This window comes from Caloenas nicobarica, chromosome 1, assembly GCF_036013445.1.
Source record: "Caloenas nicobarica isolate bCalNic1 chromosome 1, bCalNic1.hap1, whole genome shotgun sequence".
Lineage (NCBI taxonomy): Eukaryota > Metazoa > Chordata > Aves > Columbiformes > Columbidae > Caloenas > Caloenas nicobarica.
Genome location: NC_088245.1, coordinates 164,330,006 through 164,350,329, shown reverse-complemented (window position 1 = coordinate 164,350,329; position 20,324 = coordinate 164,330,006). Strand labels below are relative to the sequence as shown.

Here is a 20,324-nt window from a genome sequence, read left to right as displayed (position 1 = left end):
GCCTCAGTCCATTGATCCAGCCAGTCCAGATCCTTCTGTAGAGCCTTCCTACTCTCCAGCAGATCAACACTCATGCCCAGCTTGGTGTCATCTGCAAACTTACTGAAGGTGCACTTGATCCCCTCATCCAGATCAGTGAAAAAGAGATTAAACAGAACTGGCTCCACTGCTGAACCCTGGGGAACACCACTTGTGACCAACCACCAACTGGATTTGACTCCATTCACCACAACACTTTGGGCCTGACCACCCAGGCAGTTCTTTACCCAGCGAAGAGTACACCCATCCAAGCCATGAGCTGCCAGTTTCTCCAGGAGAATGCGGCAGGATATGGTATCAAAGGCCTTACTGAAGTCTAAGTACACAACATCTACAGCCTTTCCCTCATCCACTAAATGTGTCACCTTGTTATAGAAGGAGATCAGATTGGTCAAGGAGGACCTGCCTTTCATAAATCCATGCTGACTGGACCTGACTACTTGCTTGTCTTGTACGTGCTGCATGATGGTACTCAAGATGATCTGCTCCATGACCTTCCCTGGCACCGAGGTCAGACTGACAGGCCTTTAATTCCCCAGATCCTCATTCCATCCCATTTTGTAGAGGGGCATCACATCTGCCAACTTCCAGTCAACTGGGACCTCCCCAGTTAGCCAGGACTGTTGATAAATAATTTAATGTGGCTTGGTGAGCACCTCTGTCAGCTTTCTCAGTACCCTTGGTGGATCCCATCTGACCCCACAGACTTATGTGTGTCTAAGTGGTGTAGCTGGTTGCTAACCATTTCCCTTTGGATTATTTGGGCTTCATTTTACTCCCTGTCCCTGTCTTCCAGCTCAGGAGGCTGTGTACCTGAAGCACAACAGGTCTTACTATTAAAGACTGAGGCAAAGAAGGCATTTAGTACCTCAGCCTTTCCTTCATTCTCTTTCACTATGTTCCCCCACACATCCACCAGAAGGTGGAGATTCTCCTTAGACCTCCTTTTGTTTCCAATGTATTTATAGAAACATTTTTTGTTCTCTTTTACAGCAGTAGCTAGGCTGAGCTCTAGTTGGGTTTTGGCCCTTCTAATTTTATCCCTGCATAACTTTGTGGCACCCTTGTAGTCCTCTTGAGTAACCTGTCCCTTCTTCCAAAGGTTATAAAATAAATTCTCCTTTTTATTCCTGAGTTCCAGCCAAAGCTTTCTATTCAGCCAGGCCAGTCTTCTTCCTGGCCGGCTTGTCTTTCAGCACACAGGGACAGCCTGCTCTTGTGCCTCTACGATTACCTTCTTGAAGACCAGCCTTCCTGGATTCCTTCGCCCTTCTGGACTGCCTCCCAAGGAACTCTGCCAACCAGCTTCCTAAACAGGTCAAAGTCTGCCCTTTGGAATTCCAAAGTAGAAGTTCTGCTCAGCGCCCTCGTAACTTCTCCAAGAATAGAAAACCCAATCATTTCATGGCTGCTATGCCCAAGGTGACCTCCAGCTGACACGTTACCCATGAGTCCTTCTCTGTTCACGAACAACAGGCCTGGTGGGGCACCTTCCCTAGTTGGCTCACTCACCAGCTGTGTCAGGAAGTTGTCTTCTATACACTCCAGGAGCCTCCTAGACTGCTTCCTCTCTGCTGTATTGTATTTCCAGCAGACATCTGGTAAGTTGAATTCCTTCATGAGAACAAGGGCTAGTGATCATGAGACTTCTCCCAGCTGCTTGCAGAATATTTAATCTGCTTCTTCATCCTGGTTGGATGGTCTGTAACAGACTCCCACCAGGATATCTGCCTTGTTAGCCTTCCTCTTGATTCTTACCCAAAAACACTCAACCTTATCATCACCCTCATCAAGCTCCAGAACTTCAAAACACTCCCTAACAGACAGAGCTACCCCACCACCTCTCCTTCCTTGTTTATATCTTCAGAAGAGTTTATAGTCATGCAATGCATCAGTCCAGTTGTGGGAGCTATCCCACCATGTTTCCATGATGGTAACTGCTTCATAGTTTTTCTGCTGCACAATGGCTTCCAGCTCCTCCTGTTTGTTGCCTATGCTGTGTGCATTTGTATAGATGCACTTCAGCTGGGCTATTGATCCCACCACCTTTTTGCAGTGGGAAGCCCTAATTACTTTGTGACCATTCTCAGGTGTTTCAGTGGTTTCTACGATATCTATTACCCTTGTGTCTGTAAGTAAGAAGACGATAAAAGAAACTACAGCTACCTTAATTAACCAGGAAGTATAAAAAAATCCAAGTGATACAGGAAAGATTTTTGAGTTGGCTATTACGTTCTGATCTCTAGAACATAATAGTTGAGTTGTGGCTGAAGAGCAGGATAGTAAGATAGAGCTGAAAAAGGCAGGAAGAAATCAGAGAATAATTGCATAAATGAGATTGTAAGATGCTTTGGTGAAATTCCAGTATATAAAGACCTAACTAAAATAATCTTTGAACCACCAATGATGATTGTTCAAGCTCTGATTGATGTTACAGGTTTAGAAGGTGACGCATTATACCTGGATGTAAAAGTGAGAAAAAGAGGACTCTTGAATTAATTAATAACAAGTTACTTTAGCTTCAATACTGGAGGGAAAAAAATGCTTGTGAATATTCAGTTAAATACCTAAACTTAATAGAAATATACACGGTGGATAAAAATAGAGTTGTTGGGAGTCATCAAGTAAGAATTTGTCAAGAATTGACTGTGTCAGTCTAATTTAATTTAGTCCTTTCATAGAAAACCTGGCAGAGCTCATAAAAGAAATAATAAAACTGATTCACTATGACTGTAGTGGAACTTTACTTTCAAATGACATTTTCATAAAAACCCCTGATGAAGTAGAAGAAATAACAAAAAGATGGGCGTGTAATCAACTGAAAACTTCAGTTGAAGTGTAATTATGCGATCAGAGTATATTTCTAGCAGGGATTCACCAGGATTTCTGCTGGAAATTGTTCTGTTCAGAATTTTCAGCAGTGGTTTGGATAGAATTAGACAGTGCGCTTAAAAATTTCTGAATAACATGAAGCAGTATGGAGCACAAGCACTCTGTAGTGTAATTTTAGAATTCAAAACAGTCTAGTAAAATGGAAAAATAATCTGGAAACAATAAGGTGAAATTTAAAAAGGACAAGAAGAGGAGAAGACAATATTTCAGTTGGAAGGGACATACAATGATAAACTAGTGCAACTGCCTGACCACTTCAGGGATGACCAAAAGTTAAAGCGTGTTGTCAAGGGCATTGTACAAATGCTTCTTAAACATTGACAGTCTTGGGTCAAGGACCACCTCTCTAGGAAGCCTTTTCCAGTGTTTGACAACCCTTTTGATAAATGTTTCCTAATATCAAGTGTGAGCCTCCCCTGCTGTAGCTTTCAACCATCCCCATACATCCTGTCACTGGATGCCAGGGAGAAGAGTTCTGCACCTCTCTCTCCACTTCCTCTCCTCAGGAAGCTGTAGAAAGCAAGGAGGTCACCCCTCAATCTCATTTTCTCCAAACTGGACAAACCCAAAGTCCTCAGCCGCTCCTCACACATCATTCCTTCCAGCCCTTTTACCAGATTTGTTACCGTCCTCTGGACACATTCAAGGACCTTCACATCCTTCTTAAATTGTGGGGGCCAGAACTGCACACAGTGGTCAATACTGAACACAGTAGAATAATCACCACTCTTGACCAGCTAGTTACATTGTGTTTGATGTACCCCAGAATGTGGTTTGCAATATGAGTTCTTATGATTTATTTGATGGGCTGACATTTTTTACATTGGGAAACAAAGTCGATAACTCTCTGAGAACTATTGTAATCCAAACTTTACAGATCTTTGAAACTTTATTAGAAAAATTATTACAAAGTAACTGCAATCAGCATGCATTGCAGGATTTTGCAAACCTAATCAAGAAGGTTCTCCTAGACTTTCTGCTAATCACTCCAGTGATAGCAAATAAAAATGTCAATATATCAACCAAATGTGATTAGTAATATTAAAGAAATATAAAAATTGATATTGTATGATATGGAGGAAAAAAACCTACCTGACTGTCAGTAATACTACTGAGGATCTGCCTGGTAATTATCAATATAAGATATGCTACTCCACCCTAATTATTCAAAGCTTTCCTTATCTTGTCAAATATTTAGAGAATATTTGAACTTCATCAGCATTTCCTTAAATGCATCTGAAAGAATTATTAATGGTTTTTTTTGAAAACTTTGTATGTAGTCAGATTCATAACTTAAGCTGGTGAAATTCAGTGAAATATAGGAGGCTCACTCGTGTTCTGATTGTTCTTTTAATGTTAAACTCCAAGAATCTATAAAGTCTATAAGTGACAGGCTGCAACTACAGTAACTTTAATTCAAATGAGCTGTGACATTCAGAACAAACGAACTCGTTGCTCAGAGAATTTCTGGTTGCTCAGATAACTACTTAGTAAGGTCCCCTGGGAGGAAGCTTTTGAAGGCATTGGGGTCCATCAGTGTTGGTCATTTTTTAAATAACACCTCCTGAATGCATAGGACCAGGCAATTCTAAAATGCCAAAAGTCAAACATGTGAGGCAAAAAGCTGGCTTGGATGAGCAGGGATCTTCTTGAACTACGGAGAAAAAGAAAACAAGGTCGGGCATCATGGGAGGACTACAGAGATGCTACTCACCACTGTAGGGAGGAAAGTCAAAAGTCATGCGGCCAAAACTCAATTAGAGTTGAAGATGACCAGTACTGTGAGGGACAATAAAAAGGACTTTTAAAAATATGTTAATGGCAAAAGGCAAGCCAGAAATAACATTGGCCCTTTACTTGGTGAGCATAGTCACCTCATAAACAGGGACACAGAAGCAGCTGAGAAGTTTAATGCTTTCTTCGCCTCGGTCTTCAACACCAAAGACAGATTTGAGGGTGCCCATAGCCCTGGGCTAGAGAACCATGGCTGCGAGAATGACAAACTCCTGATCAATCTTGAACTTGAGTGGGATTCACTGCTCCAGCTAGATCTCTACAAGTCGATGGGGCCCGATGAGATTCATCCAAGGGTACTTAAAGAGCTGGTTGATGTCATAGCGGGACCCCTCTCCATGATTTTTCAGCACTCCTGGGAATCCGGAGATGTCCCAGTTGACTGGAAGCTGGCAAATGTTGTTTCAATTGTCAAGAAAGGCAACAGGGATGACCTTGGCAACTACATGCCTGTCAGTTTCACTTCTGTGCCTAGCAAAATTATGGAGAAGATTATTCTGGGAGTTCTTGAAAAACACCTGATTGACAAAAATGTCATGGTATTATCATCTCAGCTTTGACAATAAACTGGGAGGATCTGCCCTCAAGGGCAGAGAGGCCCTGCAGAGGCACCTGGACAAATTGGAGAACTGGGCAATCACCAACCACATGAAGTTTAACAAGTGTTAAGTTTCAGATTTTGCACCTGGGACAAGGCAACCCTGGCTGTACATACAGATTGGAGGACAAGATGCTGGAGAGCCATTCTGCGGAAAGGGATCTGGGGGTTCTGGTTGATGGCAGCTCGAACATGAGCCAACAGTGTGCTTCACAGAACCCTCCTGGGGTGCATCAAGCACAGCATTGTCAGTTGGTCGAGGGAGGTGATTGTCCTGCTCTGCTTTGCACCGTTGCAGCCTCACCTGGAGTACTGTATGCAGCTCTGGGTGCCACAGTATAAAAAAGATGTAAAGCTACTGGACAGTGTCCAGAAGAGGGCTAAAAAGTTGGTGAAAGGTTTGGTGGGGAAGACACGTGAGGAGCAGATAAAGTCACTTGGTTTGTTCAGCCTGTAGAAAACCCAGGGGAGACCCCATCACAGTCTACAGCTTCCTCAAAAGGGGAGGAGGAGGGGCAGGTGTCGATCTCTTCTCTCTGCTGACCAATGACAGAACCCTAGGGAATAGCAGGAAGATGTGCCAGGGGAGGTTTAGGTTGGACGTGAGGAAAAGGTTCTTTACCCAGAGGGTGGTGGAGCACTGGAACAGGCTCCCCAGGGAGGCAGTCATGACCCCAAGCCTGTCAGTATTCAGGAAGAGGCTGGACAACGTCCTCAAACACATAGTTTGAACTGTGGATTTGTCATATGGAGGGACAGGATTTGGACTCCATGATCCTTGTGGGTCCCTTCCAACTCTGGACATTCTGTGATTCTAACTATGTAAATATACAAAAATACTTGCACAAAATTTGCAAGACAATATCTTACTACTTGGACATTCACATGTTTATTACTAGAAAATTACTTTTTTAATTTTACTAAGTTTTTTTTCAGAAATTTCATCCTATGGTCTTCATTGACAATAATGAAAGTTTTGTGCGTAAAATGTTCAGTATCATTGATTTTTCATTGTCTCAGGATACAGATCTTAGTTCAGTAGAGCATTCAGAAATGTGGAGTTCCTGTGTTTGATAAAATTTTGAGTCTTGATGTTTCCTAAACTCGCTATCATGCTCACATCCTTGATTTTTTAATTTCAATTCTCTTTTTTTTTTTTTACATACAGACCTTTTGTTTGAGTTATGCTAACATATCTTTTTGAACACCCTATTCCACCAAACATTTTAGTTATCCACACATGGTCAGAAGCCCAGTGTTTCAGAATAATTTGTATTTGCTTTTTGCCCATTTTTGGGTGAGGGATGCATGTACATAGCTAGGAAGGGGGCGGGAAAAAAAAGGCAAATAACTAGGAGGATAATAAACTCAGCTGAAATGAAGAATACAAAGGAAAGGGGTGACTTACTCCAGTTCTGTCACTGGAGAATTTTTGTTTTACGTTAGACTAACATTACATTACAGAAATTATGTATGTCAGATACCATAACAGGGTTTGATACTTGGTTTCCACTGAATCAATAAGCCAGAGGTTACATTCCTCCGTTAAAGTACTTTTTTTTTTTTTTTTTAATAGCACTACAGCTTGAGCTGGGTGCCTCCAAAGAGGGACTCTGAAAAAATAAATCCTTCACCAATTATACCCTTACCTTTAATTATACTCTTATGTTCCTGCCCCCTCACACAGCAGTTCAGACCAATAGTAATATCAGAGTCTGGGATCTTCCCATTCTTCATTGGGTCCTTCCATGATCTCTAGGTAGACAATTTATTTTCTTATCTCTGAGGCTGCAGCTTCTATTGACAATTGTATCTTCTTTATGTTCCAGCTTGGACTGGCTTTGGGACCTTCTTTTACTTAACTAGGTACAAGTTGAATGTTTCTAGGTGAAAGTCCACAGCTTGCAGCCTATGGCTTCAGCAAATTTAGCTACTAATGCTAAGCAAGTTATGTTAAGCAATTTCTATGGAAGTACTATAGCAAATTGTAAAACAGTTAGATAAAAAAAGCAGGAACCAAACTTCCGACTGTTTTCCTAGATAAGCACGTTTAGATTATAATGAAAATTTCCATGATTTTTCTTCTCCAGCTCCTATGAAACATATAGACTTATACACACTATATTAAAATTTAAAGGTGAATAATAGAGAGTGAACCTAGAGAGAAGGTCCTCTTGTGAAACAGATTCTAATCTGAAAAGAACTATGAAGTTGCAACTCCCACTTCCTGAAAAAGTAGACTGACAAGAAAGAATTGCTATGCATCTAATTAAGTTACTAAAAGGATGAACTCTTAACGCCATCACCACAATGTCTAAACTAAGAAGAGGACTGGATTATGGATGGGTTTGTCTATTGCATTCTACTGGTCATTTCTAACCATCTTATTCAAGGAGTGAGAACATTAAGGCTTTATATAGAGAGAGAGATTTTTACATCAGTTTATTTTAGTTTAGGTCAGAACATATTATAGCTTCTGAAGCACGTCTCCCATATTTTCTCCTTTATTGTGTTACTGTGCTTTGGTTTGCAGTGCACACTGATCTTGGAGCCTGCAAACTGCATTTCATTCAGTTGAAAATAAACTGGGACTAAACTGAATGGGCTTTAATCATTCTTTTATTTGTATCAAGCTAGTCTCAGATAAAGCTCTTTGAAAGGCTTGTACTTTACCAATACACTCTTGTCACACTGCACTATTTTCCAGTGTAAACAGGGCCTTAATCATACTGTCTATTTTAACAATTCCCTGCCCAACTTAAGGATACTTGAACTAACCTGAAGCGGGCTATTCAGAAAATAGTATCTCCATATGAAACATGCTACAGGAAAGATCAACCTGCTTTAGAATTGGGACATTTTCTGATACTTCAATCCTAGAGGCCACAAAAGTACCTAACATGGATATTTATACTCTTTCACACTTAAAAATGAGAATAGACATGTTCAATATTCTTGCTGAACTGGGGACTCTACAGACTAGCACATTCGTTAAATATCATTTAAGTTAAATGGAAAAAAAAAATCTGTCTCACCTTCTTTAATATTGTGGATTCCAAACCATTTAAATTAATATTAGATGTTTTTGGTACCTTTACCTAGGCAAGCTGAAAACATTCTGGATGTGTTGGTCCATAACAACAGGTATTTTATGAGATTCCCTACAGTCACAATGCAGCCCAGTTTCAATGGCATTTATCGCACACTAGAATTAGAAATACATAGAGGTCAATTTGATAGTCTTTGAAGCCCAGAGAAGAAATTATATTTCCCGCGCTTTTTTTGGTAGGTTTTAACAAGATTTCAGAATCTAGTGTGCTTATCGCTATAAATACCAGTTAAATTTCCTTGCAGTGTTGATAATCTGGTAAATAGATTGTACTGAAAGGGAGGACAGACCCATACATAGGGACAGAAATTGAATTGTAGTCACAACAGTCATTGTACATGAGTACATTGCAAGAATTTTCAAAAATTACCCATAAATTACACACTTAGCTAGACAATATAAATCAATCTTTGACATTTTAAAGACTGAGCTGAATAAAGTCCTGAACAACCTAATCTGATCTTGTAGCTGAACTGCTTTAAGCAGAAGGTTGGACTTTGGCTTACTAAACCCTCAAATACAGAAAGGAAATGCTGAAACTAAGGATCCATCTATTTGAAACAAAATGAAAGGGTGTAACCTTCCATTTACTCCTAACTTACAGTGTTGTGAAATATCATCTCTCTGTGACATTTGATCCTATATATGGAAATAACTGCACAAATAAGTGTCATATGAATATTTTGTAATGTTAGCATTACAAAAAATGTTTGATACACAGCTTTAAGCCAGCTCTTATCTTGATAAAATTTTAGAGCACATTTTTATTTAGTAAACCAATAGTATATGAAAGCAGAGAAATAAAGGGAATTTTTTGTTTGTTTGCTTGCTCTTGGTGTCTATCTCTTTTCTCTTCATAAACTACCAAAGTCCAACAAAAATGTAAAAGTAGGAGTAAGTTATACACTAATATTCTATTACTGGACATACTGTAGGCAGTTTCTGTGGTGTAAACACAGAGTTATATATTGCCCTCACCTGTTCTGAATACTTACAGGTATATAAACATATTTATTTTAAAAGTTTTATATGAAAGGAGGAATATTTTGTACTGCCAGATAAAACTTTTCATTCCTTCCTGAGAAATATAGAGACATATTTAGTACCTACAGTCCCCATGTTGAAATAGTTCCTCGTGATGTGTTTGCTTGAAGGAATACCAAGAGAACTAAGTAGAACAGATAGTAGTGTTCAAGAAAAAGTAACAAAAATGGTCTTCAGAGATCCTTTCTTTACAAGACAAAACAACAAAGAAAGTTTTCATGAATAAAAGCTTTATTTTTTTAATACATAAAATCCTTCTATAAAGAAAGGCAGGTTCACTGCATTAGTAGACACTTTTTCCAGGTTAATATTCTGATTATTCATATTTTTACTGCATAAATTTATACTTCTGTTCTGCTCATTAACAGAGGTTCAAGGGATGAGTTAAAGAATTCAGCCACCTCCTTATCAACAATTCTTCATTATTATCTCAATCTTTTGCTGTGTCCAGGAAATCCTTTCCTGGAGTTGGCTTCCCTGTCGATGGGAAGTAGTGAAAAAATTCCTTATTTTGCTTTGCTTGCTCATGCAGCTTTTGCATTACCTTTTAAACTGTCTTTATCTCAAGCCATGACTGTTCTCATTTTTACCCTTCTACTTCTCTTGCCCGTTCCACTGGAGGGGGCATGAGCTAGTTTCTGTGTGGGGTCTAGCTGCCTACCAGGTTAAACCACAAATATTATTTATATTAGACTACCAGGAAATAATTTCAGTGATCCAAAAGTCTTCCTATCTTAGCAAGCAGGCATTCAGAAAAATATAGGTTCCCACACAGACAGGAAGCAGAAATCTAAATAATATTCGCTGGAGGCACAGAGGAGCTGCAGTCTTTTTCCACTAAATACAAAAACATTTAGGCAGTTTGGATCATTCTTCTGAATACAAGTACTTAACTTCTTGGCTTTTTCAAGATGCATTTAGGAATATAGGTCCTGTCAAGTGACACTTGTTATAGAAACATAGAGATGCAATAAAAGCTGCCATCCTCTGAATAGAATTGTGGGAAGTAAAGACAAGGTGTTAAGAAATGTGGAGTAGGCTAACTGATATGAATTTGACTTGGAACACAATGGGAAACTACTGAAATATTTCAAATGGTATGGTGAGTGAGGTGAGCAGAATGACAGAGAAGAGAAATGGTTTTGTCAGCAGCTTTCTGGACTGCAAAGATCTAGGAGTATGTCTAAAGAAAGAAAAAGGACTGAAATATATATGCAGATATTTTGCAATAAATGCAATATGTATTATAGAATGAAGATATATCTATAATCAGAAAAAATACAATGATGTTTAGACTGCTATTGTGCACAGATCACCCCTTCTCTCACTGACCAGTATTATGTTGTTATTTCTGAGTATTCCTTTTTCTGTGTGAGTGCATCTCTTCTGTACTATATTTGACTCAAAAATGTCACAAGGCAGGGATCATCTGTTTTCTGCTTTCATGGCTATTTTCACTGAAAGATCCTGATACAAGACTGGGCTTTAGTGTTACAGTAGTAATTATACTGCTAGATTTGTCAAGAACAAATCAAGCTGAATAATTTTAAACTCTTTCTTCAACACAATTTCTGGTTTAGTAGATGAGAGGGAAAAGAGGTACCATACTTGGTTTGGTCGGTTTTGTTTTTCATGACATCTTCATAAGTAAACTTAGAGAATGAGGTCTAAGTGGCACAGCAGTAAGATGACTGTACAGCTCATTAAAAACCTGTAGTTTAAATAATAGTTAACAGTGCCTCAGAATAAAACTATTGTAACATTTCGGATGGAGTCTAGTACATCTAACAGGTTCAATTAGGTAATTTAGTTAATATGAAAGAAAGGTTGCATAAAAAATCCATTGGTGACTCAGTGCTGGAAATGGTTGCAATTTCTGAGGACAAAACTAGAATTTAAAACATCTTGATAAATTAGAGGAATGCTTTAAAATCAATAAGATGAAATTAAGTAAAGATAAGGCCAAGTCCTGTGTTTAAGCAAGAAAAATGAAAGGCATAATTGGAAAATGAGTGATAACTGACTGGAGGAAATGCTCAAGGAGTATGATGTGTAATAAACTGAATTGAGTCAAGAGTGTGATCTTGTTGCACAGAAGTCAAATCTTATTATGATTATATATATTTAAAAGAATATCACTTGTAAGACAGAAGACTTAAACTTTCAGCTGAAATTTTGAGTTTTTAAATACGTTATAGAAGATATGATTGTATAGGAGTGATGAGTTGCAGGAAGTTATTGAAAACAGTGTTTAAAAGGGATGATTAAAGAAAGTCTTAATACTTTTCTTTTGACTGTGCTTATTTATTTTTATGCAGGAATGGATAGGACAAGAAATAATGTGTGTAATTATCAGGGAGGTGGAAATTAAACAGGTAGAAAACCTTCTAAGCACAAGAATTTTTGAGTGTTCCTTACTTTGAATATCTATTTTTGCTGTATTTAATGTGAGGATAATGAATACCTGTCAAGACACGTGAAATACACTTTTTCTCAGAAACAGAAGAAACCCCAAACACTTAAGACATTTGCACTTTTTTTTTTCTTTTTTTTCCTTTTTTTTTTTTTTAATGATGAAATGATCATCTTGAGAATTATGAACCGAACAAAACAGATAGCTTTTGAATATTCTTATTTTTGAATTTTGAATATGAAAACCTTGACTATGAATACTCATTAAATTATTACATAAAATAACAAATTGAGAATTTCTTTAGAAAACTACACAATCATATTACACTATCAAATGTGGATACATGGTTCAGGAAGCTCCTGACCTGCAAAAGTCTGGTGATTGGAAGGGTATTCTAACAAGTTACACCTATATGTTTGTTCTTTTCACATAGTATCTATTACTGCTCACTGTTAAAGACAATGAAACACATTGACCTCTGGTCTGGTTGGACCTACTGTTTTTATGTTGTAGACATGTCAAGGAAATTGTTGAGTAAAACTCTGAAGACATAAAAAATAAATTAACTACTAGAATAGATTACCATATGCCCATTGAACCCAGCATTTGATAGTTCAAGTATTCTTTATAAACTGATTTTTTTTTCTTACATGCTGATATTTCTGATATTCTCTGTTTTATTTTGTGTTTTTCAGAACCCAAAAGATATAGAAATACATAAAGGTCTCAGTGAAAACACAAATGGATTTCAGAACTATGTTCTGCCACAGCAGGATCAAATCACTGTGTGAAAAAGAGTAATTACACCACCAGCAAAATGAGGAAACTTAACATCCCACAGTGTTCTACCAGTCCCTAAGAAATCCAAAGCATGTGTTCGACTGCCATAGTAAAAGGTAGACTTCATGTTTCAGTACAATGCCTGTGGCCCTGACTTGCTTGTTTCCTCATATGGCTCTGTGGGGGTTTTTTTGGTTTTGTTTTTGTTTTGGTTTTGGGTTTTGTTTTTGTTTTCGTGGTTTGCTTTGTGTTTGTTTTTTTTGTTCATTTTGTTTGGTTTTTTTTTTGTTTGGTTTGGTTTGGTTTGGTTTTTTTGGGGTGGGGGTTGCTGGTTTTTTCGTATTTTTTGTTTGTTTGTTTTCTTATGAAGAAATAAGCATGTTCATATATGGGGTTTGCTACTTTTTTTTTGTATATCAAGAGTGAGTCTACAAAACAAACAAGTAAACCATATTGGGTCCCCAAAAACCTTTGTTAAGAGTATCAAGCAAACAAGCTAATGAACAAACAAACAAAAACCCCACAAACAAAGAAACAAACAAAACAAAAACTAACCCATATTACCAAATACTAAAGGCTAAAAGTGATAGTAATAAAAATGCATCATAATGAAAAAGACAGATTTGTTTTAAGGTGGATTTTACCAGTAAAAGCTGTATGCAATTTGAATGTTACTTTTCATTTATGTCAGTAGCATTTGCTGTAATAAAATTTAATATATCCTGTCAGATAAGTAATGGAAATAAACTCACAACTCACCTAGCTAAAGGAAAATATGTATTAACTCCCAGAAATTAGGAAATTTAGTCTTCCAGGATTATAGTTTGGTTATACTAACTATTCTTCGGTTCAACAGAATATATAAATAGCTAACAAGTAGTTTTGGCCATCAATTTTTGTAATTGGAACTATATATTCAGGGACAGCTCTAATACTATGAGTTTCTACTGTGGCTTCTATATTGGCATGCATAGAGTTCTTTCAAGCTTTGATATTCCAGCCCAAAGTGAAAGGTACTTATTAACTAGAAGAATCATTATGCATACCAACAAGGAAAAAAAAAAAAGAAAACAAAACAAAAAAAGTGGGATTATCGCAGAAAAAATGTCAGTAATTTGAGGAAGAGGAAGAAGTATGAAATTGCACAACAGATAGTTGAGAAACAATCAAACTATATGAAAGTTACATCAAAACTTCAAATAAATAATAACCTTAAACAATGGTTCCTGATAACAATATATGCCTTCTGCAGTGCTGACGTATATTAACTAACATGAATCTTAATATTTATTACTTTCTTGCGTGTCAAAATCTTTTGTGAACATTGCTAAAATCAACAGGCATAAGAACTTTGGGAATTAAACATAGTATGAATATTAGGATATTAGTCCGTAAACATGAAATAGAGATCCACCGTGCCCTGCTTGACTTCATGGGTTTGTTTGTGCTTTCATTTATTTGCAACACTAGCAAAAACACATGAAAGAAAGAAGAAGAAAAATGAAAAATAAAACAAAACAAAGCAAGACAGGATGTGATGAAAATAAATTTATATGGGAACATTGGATACAAAAACAAGTGACACAAAGGTTGGAACCTACTGCAATGGAACTAGAAGTACTGCACAAAATTGCTTCTGAATTGAAAAGAAATACCTTAAACTTTATTATTTTTTTTAAGAATGGTGCTCCGAAATGAAGCACAAAACTTGAAGCTGTTTTGAAGATTAAATAGAAAACAGAGCTCTCTAATCATATGAAAAAAAAATGAAAAAGAAGGATTGCTGTTTTTACGCTTGGGTGCAAACAAATATTCCTGTTGGCTGCTTATTCCAGCTAAAATAGTGTACACTGGTAGTTCACTAGAACTTGCTTACATTGTGTAATTCACAATCTGTTCAGATGAAGTATGATAAATAGGTCATCAATATTACACAAATTTTTTTTGTGTTTAGTTATATTTAAAAATTGTCACATGGTGAAGCTTACCTAAAAGCATGCTCAGACAAATGACATTTTTACTGCCTCTGCCCGGGTCTAACTCATTAAATGATTCTGGTATGTGCAAACAAACAAAGAAACAAACAAAATGAGATAATTTTTTAGGGTTTCGAAAAGCTCTGGACCTCATCTGTTGTGCTTTAATGATTTAGGTATGCCTAGGAAAGAAACAAATGAGAGAGAAAGGCTTACTAACTTGATTTCCTTCTAACAGGTTGGGGGCAGGAAAGTCAAAAGGTGCTAATAACTTTAGATTATTGACTGCTAAGTGACTTCAGATATCAAGAAGTAAGAGACATTGCCCTGGGGTGACATGGCCAACAAGGCCATTGCCCATTTATGCCATCAGAAAGCAGTAAATGGTGAAAACAGTAGCCTTTGGTAGGAAATACATCCATGAATGTCCAGCACCACACTGATGGCTGAGTCCAAGGAGGAAGTCAGGCATGTAGAGACCAGGCACAAGACCACACTTTGACGAGCTGGAGTCAACATCCTGTTCCTTGGAGACTGTAGTTCCAGTTGTACCTGGACCAGAGGCCTTGACCGATGTAAGCATGTTCTATGCAGGCACTGTCTGTGTGTGTGTGTGTATGCATGTATGTAAGCTTTATAGAATAGAAATTGCTAATTATTGCAGCTGTGCTGTGCTAGTATTGCATATTAAATTGCTAATCACACTGCTGGTAATTATTGTTTATCTGATAATTTATTGATATTTGGTTTATCCCAAAAGATACATATCACAGAATCAGGGGTACACTATATATGTATACTCAGAGACAAAAAACCACATGCTAAATCTCTAACTTTGTTTTCCTCATTATATCATTTTATTTCAATCTTCCCTGAAGATGCTAAGATACATTCACAACAAAATTACTGGGAATTTATCTGTGTGCCTCCCAGTACTGTTATCATAAAATACGCTTTCCCACCCCACCCCCTTATATTTCAACTTAACAACAACAAAAAGGAAGAGAAACAGGTTGGTTTGTTCGTTTGTGGTGGGTGGTGTTGTTTTGTTGTTGTTTTTGTTTTTAATCTGATATATTCTGTAAAGATGCTAAGCATTTTTTAAGGATGTGGAACAGGTGAAATTAGTAAAGACTTTAGAGTTGATTTCTGTAGTATTTATTAGCAATATTGAATTTATTTTACAAAGTTTAAATTGAATGTGCATCTACTTCCTTATAATATCAGTATCAGATTTCAGATTTCAGAAGTGGCCAAACCATCCCAAGAGGGAGGACAAGCCAATTCCAGAAGAGGGTCCAACCACCCCAGAAGTGTGATGGCAAATCAAACCAACTCTGAAAGTGGGCCTAAAGGAGAAACAGTAAGATAATAGGCAGAGTCTTACTTCTAAGATGATCTGTGTCACAGAGTCTGGAGTCAGCCAGGTGTCTCCAGGGAGAGTCCAAGATCTTGTAGATAGTTTCTGTGAAGAATTCAGCCTGTTTAGAAAAGGGAAAGTATGTGCAGAATGGGAAGTTCTGGGAGAGAGAGGCTCCATTCTGAATAAAAATTAAGTCCCTTTTCTATCGTAGACACATAAGAGGATGTAGGACAGCACCACTTTGAGCAAGTAAATTTCTATTTTTCACCTGGGACAGCAAATTGATGACAATGTTTTCTGTTCTTTATTTTCCCAGACTGTTTTTTTTCAGATTATAAGATGCCATTGCAGTTTCCTGATTTTGCACTTGTTGGTGACCTCTCAGGATTTCTCTATTTTCTAGGTACCTCGGCTGTACATCAAAGAGGCCAACTGCACTTCTCAAGGACATTTCTGGTTCTAAGGTCTTGTTCCAAGACTCACAGCTCTCAGTCTGGGAGGCAATTTCTCTGTCAGTATTTTTCAGCAGACATTTTCTTTTCCTCACTAATTTCCCTTCTAAGCAGATTGCTTTTCTGGCTGCTCACACCATAAATGTATGAAATATACTTGATTAAAATACCAGACTTCTATGAATCTTCATGAAATTACATTATTATACTTGTTTCACAGTCAGGGACACATAACATTAATTAAGAAATGTGCTTCACAGCAAAGACTAAAGAGAGAGAATTCCTAAGTCTTAACCTTGTATGTCAAAGAAAGTTCTGTGTGTTCCATGTGTTGAGAAAGTTTGTCAATGCCAATTAACTTTTCAGTTCCTTTTGTGACTTTATACCTAAGAGCCTATATGAGTCAATTTACATGTGGTGTTATTTCAGAACAGAAGTCTATTAGCTAATATTTTGCTGTAAACAACATAAGGATTGGTATCAGTGTCCTGAGGAAAAGTAGTGACTTTGACAATATTCCTTGGAATATTTCTGCAGATTTATATCAAAAGTATGTTTGTCAAAGCTGGTTCAGTTATTATCCCTAATTATCCTGTAAAAGCTCAGATACCTGCTTCCTTGATGAAACTGAATATTTGATAATATGTTATTCACCTATTACTTCCATTGAATGTTATATCTCAGTCTTAAAGACTTTTGAAATCCCTGGGCAAGATTTTCAAAGGCACAAACAGTATTTATTACACTCTCTTTGACAACTCAATTTCAAATGGCAAACCTTCCTACGGTTGAAGTCAGTTCATTTGCTATCTTCAGAATCCTACTCATTTCCCAGTATATAGTGTTATTCTCTTCATCAAAATTTTTGCAGTAATGGTCCCTCACTTAGAGTATCTTCTTTACTCTTTTTGCTATTTTTTTTATATTTATTTCTGGGAAGTTGTATTTTAGCATTAAGAGTGTCCACAGATGACATGCTGTCAGAGCAAAGTAAGACACACAATACAACTAATTTTTCTTTAACAGATTGCCTGTACTACTTTTTGATGGACATTTCCTATATGAATTATAGTCAGGTCTTTGACATAAAATGTTTTTATTGTCATCTGTATTTGTATAACTTTCTAGATTGTCAGAAAAAAAAAATAGCAGTACTATAGTTTAACAACCCACTCACACTTACATGAATGCTCTTACTTCCCAAGGAAATTAATGATTACTCACAGAATATGCTTAATAATGTATTGAAGGCTAAACACCAGTCATTTCAAACCTAAGTGCTTGAAATTTAACAGCAACTTCCTAGGGTGGTTAATATTTAGGAATACTTGATAATTATGCTAGAAACATGGTCTGTATAACTTCGTCCTCTAAAACACAGGCACACAAAACCCTCCAAAAAAGACAAATATGAAAGTGAACAATTAAATTAAGATTGAGTTTGGCTTGTTCATGGGTCATAAAATAAATCATTTTAGGGACCTAAACTTTGAAACTTCATACACAAAATGTATCTTAGTTTAGAAAACATTCTTTTGGAAAGTTTTACATTTTTGAGACCTACTAGCTTTTTCCCAGCTGTATTCTCTACCTTACTAGAAACTTACTGTGTTGATGTAAATGTAAATGTGCGTGTTGCTTGAAAGAATGAAAAGATTACCATTTCAACATATTACTACATGATATATATTACCTCTTTATAGTGTATAAACTGTAATAATTTTGCCAATAAAAAAAAAGTGACAGATATTCCTGCTAGTTATGCCCATTCATATTGCTTTGATATAGCAGAGCAAGAGAAATGGAAATAGAGAGAAAATGAAATTATGAAATAAAATATTAAAACATTTTGTGTTCTTGGAGGAATAACAAGCTAGGCTAAAAAGTGTGGTGGAGAGTGTCATTTCTGATAGTGCTGTACCACCTAAGGGTAAAGAACTTTGGGAAGAAAGACTGATTCATTCCTTCAGTCTGAGGAGGAATTGATAATCTGGATGCCAATAGCTGGTATGAACACCCTTGCCAGCAGGTTCTTATTTTAAAGATGGACACCTTCTTCTGATATTCTTACTTGTAAGGTCACCTGACTGAAACAGGTACGCAGAAAACATGCCTGGAAATAACACTCTTTCATAAGGGTCCTGTGAACATTCCTCCTCATCATGGAGGTTTGGCTCCCTGGGACACAAAAGTGAAAGGGGGCGGCCTTCAGCTGCACTTTATGTGTACTGGCCCCAAGCTCCAACAGTCAAACCTCCAGGACATTGGGATGCTATCAGGGCCCTGACAGCAGCCACTCCTCCCAACAGAGGTTGTACTCACACCTTACACAGATCTAGTGTCAGAGGCATTTGATATGAAACACCCTGGCTGTAGCAGGTGCATGTATGTTTTCTTCTTGTTCCCAGGCCAACTCAGAAGTCACCACTGGGTATTTCAGAAGCTGTGGAGCTCTTTAGTTTGGGACAACCACAAAGGAGTCCCCAGTCACCAAGGGACCAGCTCAAGTGTCACCAGACAGGCTGGGGCTTAGCTCTCATTGACACTACTACTGAGTTGGCTCTGAGACCAGACAAACAGATGTTCTTTTCATATTAAGATCCATTTCTTAATTTTATATTCTGGCTTTACATTGAAAAGCATTTAAAAAAATAGGAAACAGTTGCCAAAAGTAGGTTTTTGTTTATCTATTACATACTATGTTTTAAAACTATTAAACTCACATTGATATTTAGCTTTTAAAACAGATGTTGATATCTATGATAAAAACAATACATGTTTCAGTGTTGTAAGAACAGCAATGTAATAGTATGTATTAATTATAGACGAGTGAGGTCTTTATCAGAGGAGAGACCATCAAGAAGGGCATGGTGGTGGTCATTTGGTATAAAACATCTGATGAAGTGAAAAATTAAGATGAGGTCTTCTTTAGACAATTAGATAGAGTCTTATGATAGTGGGCCTGTTGTACTCTAAACATTAGAAACACTAAGTAGGATTTAATTATGAGAACCAGCTGTATTTAGACACAGTTTAGAACTAGGTTTTTCTTGCTATGATGTGCAGTTTCAGTTTCTGGTAACACCAAAGGCCTTGAAAATATGAACATTGCCAGAAAACAGAGGACATGTAACCATAAACAACTCAACAATGGTCCATTGCTGGTCCCTGAATAAACATGACCTAAAGGGATTTTCTTTTTAAAAGTCAAGCCGCAGCAGCTAAGCAAGAACAAAAATATCATCAAGCAACAGAAAAAATCACCTGCTGTGTCCTGAGAAAATGACCCCCCACCCTGAAAACATTCTGCAGTAGGTAGAACAGGGTGGAGGCCAAAGACTAGGGACTGTTGAGAGATGGAAACATCTGGAAGGGAGATGGAAGGAGGATTTGATGTAGAAAGAGAAAGAAGAAAATCCTCCTCCACTTCCTGCTCTTCTCATGGGAGAGGTCTCCAGCCTGATCACACTGACCTCACTGACTAGGAATGAACAAGGACCGCAGACATCAGCACATTGTATTGTCTCTGTGGACATGTATACTCACAGCTAACGTAGGATATGTGTGTTAAGGACCGACTACTTTCAACAGGTAGCAACGACTGATAATAAGTAAGAATAAACCACTGAAAATATATGTTATTAATGGGGGTTCATCCAATAAAGTGTTGCTTAATAGTTTGAAATTGGTATGATTTATCAGCCTTCTGAACAGTCCAGTTTTAGCAATTGGCAAATTTCAGTAATCCGGGGTGGAGACCAAGCACTAAGGACTGTTGAGAGATGGAAACATCATATGTATGTATGTGTGCACTCATACACACATGCATATTTTCAGCTGTGATTCTTTTATTTCCTCAAATCT

The 20,324-nt window shown here is 37.4% G+C and overlaps 1 long non-coding RNA gene across 2 annotated transcripts in view; it reads left to right on the top strand.

Moving 5' to 3' along the window:
* LOC135984517 (uncharacterized) overlaps positions 1-19,173 on the top strand; it is an 89,887-nt gene extending 70,714 nt beyond the window's left edge. For both annotated transcript variants that reach the window (XR_010605643.1, XR_010605642.1), the window contains 3 exons: positions 12,585-12,785; positions 15,879-16,008; positions 16,412-19,173. This is a non-coding gene — a long non-coding RNA (uncharacterized LOC135984517). The remainder of the gene's footprint in view (positions 1-12,584; positions 12,786-15,878; positions 16,009-16,411) is intronic.
* Positions 19,174-20,324: the final 1,151 nt, after the last annotated feature.